At 39.3% G+C, this 7,756-nt stretch overlaps 1 long non-coding RNA gene across 1 annotated transcript in view; it reads left to right on the top strand.

The window, feature by feature from the left end:
- The window catches only part of LOC107046256, a 22,854-nt gene extending 18,924 nt beyond the window's left edge, over nt 1-3,930 (top strand). Inside the window, exon 3 of the long non-coding RNA XR_001461525.1 lies at nt 3,876-3,930. This is a non-coding gene — a long non-coding RNA (uncharacterized LOC107046256). The remainder of the gene's footprint in view (nt 1-3,875) is intronic.
- Nucleotides 3,931-7,756: the final 3,826 nt, after the last annotated feature.

Raw genomic sequence — 7,756 nt, 5'->3', positions numbered from 1 at the left:
AGTAGGGTTCCATATCACCCCAAAAACAGACGGTTCATTTAACCTTCGCCCTAAAGAGAGACTACAGACGGGGCAAACCCTCGGACCATTTCAAGTTACCCCCAGTCAGCCTCGAACTAGTACAGTGGATCTCAGCCCCTCGAAAGCCCTAGAGCCCTCAGTTCCTTCGTATCCCAGTCAGCCCCACCTAGCCACCCTGGCAGTTGCCGGACCAACCAACCTACCCCTTGAGCAGACATCCCAGGACCCTACAGAGCAGTGCCCCAGATTCCCCTGGGACCGAATCAACCCCTCGTTCAAACCCTTGGAAACCCCAGTAGTAGTGAAGCAATGCTCACCGACCCATCAGGTCACCCGGGCAGAGGTAATGATAAAGTTGTGGGATCAGTCGTTGCACATTCCATACAACCACAGAAGGAAAGTAGAGAGAAAATAATTGCCCACGATCTCAAAGGAAAAACAATTGCAGATCCCAAACTCCCTCCCCAGATGAATCAAATCCCCCCACTCATGTCCCTCAAAATTCCCCAGCCACCCATCCTGGATCAAAACCCTCCCACATGTCCCTCAAAATTCTCCGATCCTCGTCCTAGATCCAATCCCCCCACTCATGTCCCTCAAAATTTCCCGATCCCCGTCCTAGATCCAATCCCCCCCCTCATGTCCCTGAACATTCCCCGTCCCCCCAGCCTGAATCGAAGTCTTACAATCAGGAGTCTGAAAAGCCCCCGTCTCTTTGATCTGGATCCAATCCCTCCACCTGAGAATCTTAGAATCCCTCGTCCCCATGTAGTTGATAGAAAGCCCAGTGAAACCAAGTCAGCCCTCCACTTTCACTTAGTAGAATCAAGGTCACCCCAGCCCCTAGGAAATTCCAGAATGTCTCCAAATACCTCGGAACCCCTTCCAGTTACCCCAGCTACCCCAAAGAAGACCCCAGAGATCCTAGAAAAGACCCCTAACATACCAGAACGCCCTAGAAGAACCCTCAATCCCCCAGGAATCCTAGGAATATCCCACCATGTCTCAAGATTCCACAGAATGATCCGGAGAGTCCAGAAATATCCCATAGAGTCTCGAAAATTTCCTGGAAACCCCCAAGTCCTGCTAAATATCCCCGAAAACCCCATTGAATCACGACCACTCCCAAAAACTCCCCAAGATATCCCAAAATCCCACAGGTATCACAGGATTCAGTCTTAATAGTTAGAGTAGGTGAACTGAAGAATCGGAACAGTCAGTAGGAAAAATCTATTGTTCCCAGGAAATAAGAAAAATTCACCCAGTAAAATAGGCCCCGTATTAGGTTAGATTATTAAGTAGAATTATGGTTTCACAAAATAAAGTAGAATGATGATGATTGTTCAACAGAACTTTCTGACAAGCCCATGTATCTTGTACCCCCGGGACAATCCGAGATTTAAATCGAAAATATTCATCTCGAATTGCCCCTAGAATGGACAGTAAGCCCCTAAGTTCCCCATAGGACCCCAAGATACCCCCAGACCCCCAGAAAATTCACCCGGAGAACCCAGAAAACCACCCCATGTCCTCTTTACCCCCGGGACCATGACCAGCCGGATCTGAAAGAAAGGCTTAAAATATTCAGAGAAAGCTGGGAGGGCCCTGACGCATTATAAGAACCGTGGAATTAGGTTAGGATTAGGTTAAAAAATATTTCGCACGACCCAATGTGGTCCGAAATACCCCAGAATATGAGAGATTATATAATCAGTCGGTGCGATGAAAGCATGACTGTAATAAGTTGCCCCGAGATCTATAATTATTATGATTTAAAATTACTTGTGGATAGAATTTCCATTAGTTTAGGTTCTAGTAGTCACATCATCCCCCAACCCTTCGAGACCCATAAGGAGCCCTCAGCTCCCCAAAAATCAAATTCTCCCCCCTTGACGAATCAAATGTCCCCCTTGACCCCTTGGTTACCCTCAGACCGGCCCTATTCCTCTAGATTTGATCCCCCAGACAACCCCCCCGAGCCCAAGAAATTAACCCCTCGCCCTTCCAAAGACATTTATTTTAGTTTCCTTTTGTTATCCAAAGGGCCATTGAATAGTATTTTTTGAGTTATTTTGTTTTTTTTTGAGATCATATTATTATTTTATTCAATTAATTGGAAGTAAGGATGAGAGTGTTGTGGTACCTGAGCTGTCGAGCCAATGAAAAATATTTAGAGTTCGACAATTCAAAACAAAAATAATTATTAGTGAATAAGGGAAAATGTAGGGAGATACCCCGTATGATAAGTGAAATGATTGGTAAAATTTGTTCCTAATAGTCTGAGCCTTCATTCCAGCCTCTCTTACCCTGGAGCAGTAGCCTGAAAAATTTCTTGTAAAAGGTCTGAATCGTTCAACGCAGGGTTATTGAAACCCTACGTATTCTCTACCCCCGGGACAGCTGTGACGAGGCATATTCATTTATTTTTTATTATTTTTCTACATATTTTTTCCCACTACACACTGCCCCCTAAAATGTAAATCCCGCCACCGTTGGATACCCCTTCCCTCACTTTTCCCCTCATCGCCCCTCTACCCCTGCCCCTGGACATCACGAAGACATCAGCCGAAGGAAGACATCAGTTCCGGCCCCACCCGATCAATTGGAGAAGCCATCGCCTCCTGGAAATTCCCCGTACTAGACCCCCGAATATTCACCACCAGCAATAATCCCTTGCGAGACATCCCTGGATTGTGGTCATCGTCACCACTCACCTGTGCTGATTGGCCCCGATCGCTCCCGAATTAAAACCCGAGGGACATCGACACCTGACGAACCCCCACGAATCGCGAAGGAAAAGAAGAGACCGTCACTCGTGCATTAGCTGCCCCGTGAGTCGCCACGTGCCCCGAAAGTAGTAATAGTGAATACAGTAAAATTCGCCCGGAAGTATTGGCGGATAAAAAGAGGATTTTCGATACATCGAGCTCATCCCAGCTCTAGTATTGGTGCCCAGGAAACCCCGAGGTGGAAAGGAGGCTCTCCAGGAAAACGCCCTGGTATTTTGAAGGAGTGCAAGGCGCCGGTGGAATTCCACGTGTTCGCCAGAGTGAAGTCCCATCGTGAGTACGAGTTACCCCCCTCATTTTCCCTCTTGTCCCCACAATATTACCCTTCATACCCCCCAACGGTGAGCCTACATTCTTTTGTTTCTTCCCCATTTAGTTATTCTTCTTATATTTAGTTGCATTCTTTTTACATGTACAAAAGTTGCCTGGCCTTACCCATAACCCTAGATCCAAGTAAAAGGCATTTCAAACGTCTTACGACGGTCTAATCTGTAAATTACTAGAAATATAGATATTTAGTTAATTTTATCCCTCATTTGTCCTCATTATTTAATTGCCCTAAATCCCCCTTTTAGGAAATAATATTAATTAAATATTGAACGGTCACAACACGTATTTAACCCCAGGATAAATTATTATTTTTTGTTCATGCGGTAAATTTGAGATACTCTCCTGGTAAAATTGATCCATCAAACATCTAAATTTAAATTTGTTCTTAACTGACGATTTGGTTAAAAGTCGTTGGTGCAACCGGGCCATAGATGAATAATTTGTATAAAAATTTAATCAGGAATTAATGAGAAATACTTATTGTTTGCTAAAGATAATAGCAATATGATTATATATTGTAGTAATTACGAATTTCAAACGCCAATGTGAAATCAATATATATAATCCAAATTAAATGTGCTTTGATACTTAGAGGCGGACATACCATAGAAATATTTTTGATTGAAGAAAAAAGGCAATTCATTTTTTTGTAATTCAGTGGAGTACAGATACTTTTTACACTGACTATAAGTTGTTTTTCTTTATTATTAAAAGCCATTTTTATGTTTGTTTCAGGGGAATACATTAGACAGATCTGTAGCAACAGGGCGCTACTGCACATCAATCATCAGAATATCAATAATAAAAAATAATGATATTGACTACGTTTAATTGTATTTAATGAATCGAATAATTACTCATTTTTATAATTATTGTGAAATAAAATTTCATCCCAATTCCTATCCTACTCCTTATAACAGAAATTGAACAGAGTTTTTACAGATTGATAAACAGAAATATTCAGACACACAGAAAGAATACAGATTTACAGAAATATCAGACCAACAACCAGATTATTTGCAGTTTAATTAAGCTGTCTAGACAAAGTAGACCAAATTTTCACATGTTTATCCAGTTACTCGAACAAATGACAGCGATCTTTTAACAGAAAAGTTTTTGGAAAAGTGAAAATGCCGAAAAGACAATTAGAGTTCTCCCATGAAAAATTGGGGCTTCATAAATCCAATGAAGAGTCTCCTACGATGACTATTCCTCCAACTGCGTGTTTAGAATCTCACGAAATTTCTCAAAACTATGTTTTCAACGCGATCTCTCATGACCACAGGTACTCCAACTATTTAAAATTGGAACGCCAATGCAGAACAAAACACATCAACAAGAAAATCCGTTTGCAAAGTCATTGATCAAATAATTCCATTGAATTGCAAGCAAATGAATTCATACTACAAACGAACAGTCAAATTTCCCAAAGCTTGCCTTTTCATCGAATTGATGATTGTATTGTCGTGAATAATCTGGATAACGAAGCAAGGCCGGTTTTATTAGACTCAGTCCCTGGCAGGGAAATTCTAGGACCGATTTCTAGAGAAACCAATAATGAAATTCAAATGACATCTCTAAGATTTTCAGAATCGAATTGTCAATTGGTAAATAATGGTAATAATAACCAGCCATCATGTACTAATTCCATAACATATTCGATATCACAAAATCCAGTTCCAATTCATTCACAAACGCGTAATCGATTCACACATAATGTTAATGGTCACGTGATTATTACACAGACAACTAACAAAATTAATGAACATTATCTTGGTCCCATGAATACTTCATGCGTCCATTGCAAGGCTCTGCATTTCACTGCGGAAAAAATTCCAAATAAGGGTAACTCTTTTAATGATTGCTGCAGTCATGGAAAAGTTTTTGTTGAAAATCTACCAAGTCCACCGGAGATTCTGAAACAACTATTCCATGGCATACATGAAAAGTCAAATCATTTCTATGAGAATATTCGTTCCTATAATAATTCATTTTCTGTCGCTTCATTCAACGCTAATTTAGTGAATTTCAATAACCGACGACGGGGACCTTTTTGTTTTAAAATTCAAGGCCAAATTTATTACCAAATCAATAGATCGCTGTATCCAGCTGCTAATGAACTACCTAGCTTTGGACAACTATTTATAATTGATTCGAATGAAGCGACAGATTATAGATTGAATTCAAATTCAAATTTGAATGCAGAAGTTGTCCAATCTATTGACAATGCAATGAGAGTGTGCAATGTACATGTTCAATCATATCAAATGATGAAAAAAGAGTTAGATTTGATGACTGCACGAAATAATGGGGTTGAACCAGAACTCGAATTATTATTCACATTAAGAAAAGGATTAGACAGACGACGCTACAATTCTCAGCACGTTAACGAAGTTGCAGCAGTTTTTTTCAACAACAGCAGATGGAGAAATTCCAGAATCATATATTAATATTCGAAACAGATCAGATAAAGTCTTGCAATATGTTAGTTCAATGAATGAATTTGCTGAGCCATGGACTTATCCATTGTTTTATCCACACGGAACTAGAGGCTGGGCTGACGATATGAAACAAATTGACGGAAGAAACAGAATCACAAGAAATGCTTATTTCAAGTATCGAATGGCGATTCGACCTGAACCAAATTATATAATAATAGGACGCAGATTATTCCAACAATGGACAGTGGACAGTTATGTGAAAATGGAAAAAGATAGAATGAATTATTTACGTTCTATACAACAGACACTACGTGTGGATTGTTATAAGAATGTGATTGAACATTTACGACAACGAGCTGAAGATAATAATAGTCGTATTGGTAAAATAGTCATTTTGCCATCGTCCCATATGGGCTCACTACGTTATATGTTACAAACTTATCAAGATTCGATGACGATGGTCCGTCATTTCGGCAAGCCAGATTTGTTTATCACTATGACTTGTAATCCAAAATGGAGGGAAATAACCGAAAATTTACTCGATGGACAAACCTCATCAGACAGACCAGACTTAGTAGCTCGTGCATTTGAATTGAAAAAAGATGAATTATTGAGAATAATTACAAAGGAGAAATTTTTTGGAGAGGTTCAGGCTCACATGCATGTCGTCGAATACCAAAAACGCGGTTTACCTCACGTCCATTTGTTACTGACATTGAGAACCAACTCCAAAATCACGACTCCAGAAATCGTAGACAAATACATTTCTGCTGAAATCACGAGTCCTACTGATAACCCAGAATTACACGAAATTATAAAAAAATAACATGGTTCACGGTCCTTGCGGTGATTGGTGTTTGGATGATAATAAACAATGCTCAAAAAAATATCCAAAAATATTCAATAATCAAACTACAATGGATGAAGACGGCTACCCATGTTACAAACGTAGAGATACCGGACAATATACGCGTCGTGATGGATTCGTTTTCGACAATCGAAACGTTGTTCCTCACAACAAAGAGTTATTGCAACGTCTGAATTGTCACATTAATGTAGAAGTTGTTTCCAATATTAAAGCCGTCAAATATCTTTATAAATACATTTATAAAGGTCCTGATGCAGCCGCTATTTTAATTCAAGAATCTAATTCAGATGTAGATCAAGGAGTTCTTAATCATGATGAAATTAAAGATTTCTTGGAAACACGCTATGTCAGTCCTCCGGAAGCGTGTGCACGTATTTTTAATTTCCACATGCACAATAAAAGCCACAGTATCACACGATTGTCAATACATCTACCGAATCAACAAACAATTATGATCGATCAAATTGATAATGCTGATGCCATTCGGGGTGCATTGAATAAAAATACAACCTTGACTGCGTATTTTATTCTGAATCAGCAAGATCCAGAAGCGAGAAATTTCACATATGCTGAAATACCGCAGCATTATACGTTCAAAAAGAAAAATGGTGAGTGGATTTGGGAAAAATGAAAAAGTCATTTCAATGTAATTGGTCGAATATACTCAGTTAGTCCTACACAGACAGAATTATTTCATCTTCGATTATTATTAACATCTATGAAAGGAGCAATGAGTTATGAAGATTTAAGAACAGTAAACGTAACACATCCGACATTCATGAGTACATGCCTAGCATTAGGTTTAATTGAAGATGATAATGAATGGATGACTGTCATGCATGAAGCTAAGATTTGGATGATGCCTAGACAATTGAGACAATTATTTGTGCATATTTTAATCCACTGCAAGCCCGTTCATCCCGAAGAATTATGGGAGGAGTTCAAAGATTCACTAGCAGAGGATTATTCACGAGGAATGTCTTTACATCAAGCTCATTTAAAAGCTTATATTCAAATAAATACGTTATTAAGTAATGAGGGATCAAGTTTAACGGACTTCCCTTCGATGCCACAAATCGCCAATATCGATGATATTGAAGATGATGATATGTTGCCTGTACAACATGCTACTATCGGTACCGAACAGTATGAAAAACTCAATGAAAATCAAAAACATATTGTTGACACTATCTTGAATCAAATGTTGAATGACATAACTGATAATGAAGCTCGATGTATTTTTATTGACGGACCTGGCGGATCAGGAAAAACATTCATTTATACTACGCTATATCATTTACTACGAA

This window comes from Diachasma alloeum, unplaced genomic scaffold (genome assembly GCF_001412515.2).
Source record: "Diachasma alloeum isolate Michigan unplaced genomic scaffold, Dall2.0 Dall_scaffold_01244, whole genome shotgun sequence".
Classification (NCBI taxonomy): domain Eukaryota; kingdom Metazoa; phylum Arthropoda; class Insecta; order Hymenoptera; family Braconidae; genus Diachasma; species Diachasma alloeum.
Note: the sequence above shows the minus strand (reverse complement) of the source record. Positions and strands in the feature narration are given on the sequence as shown.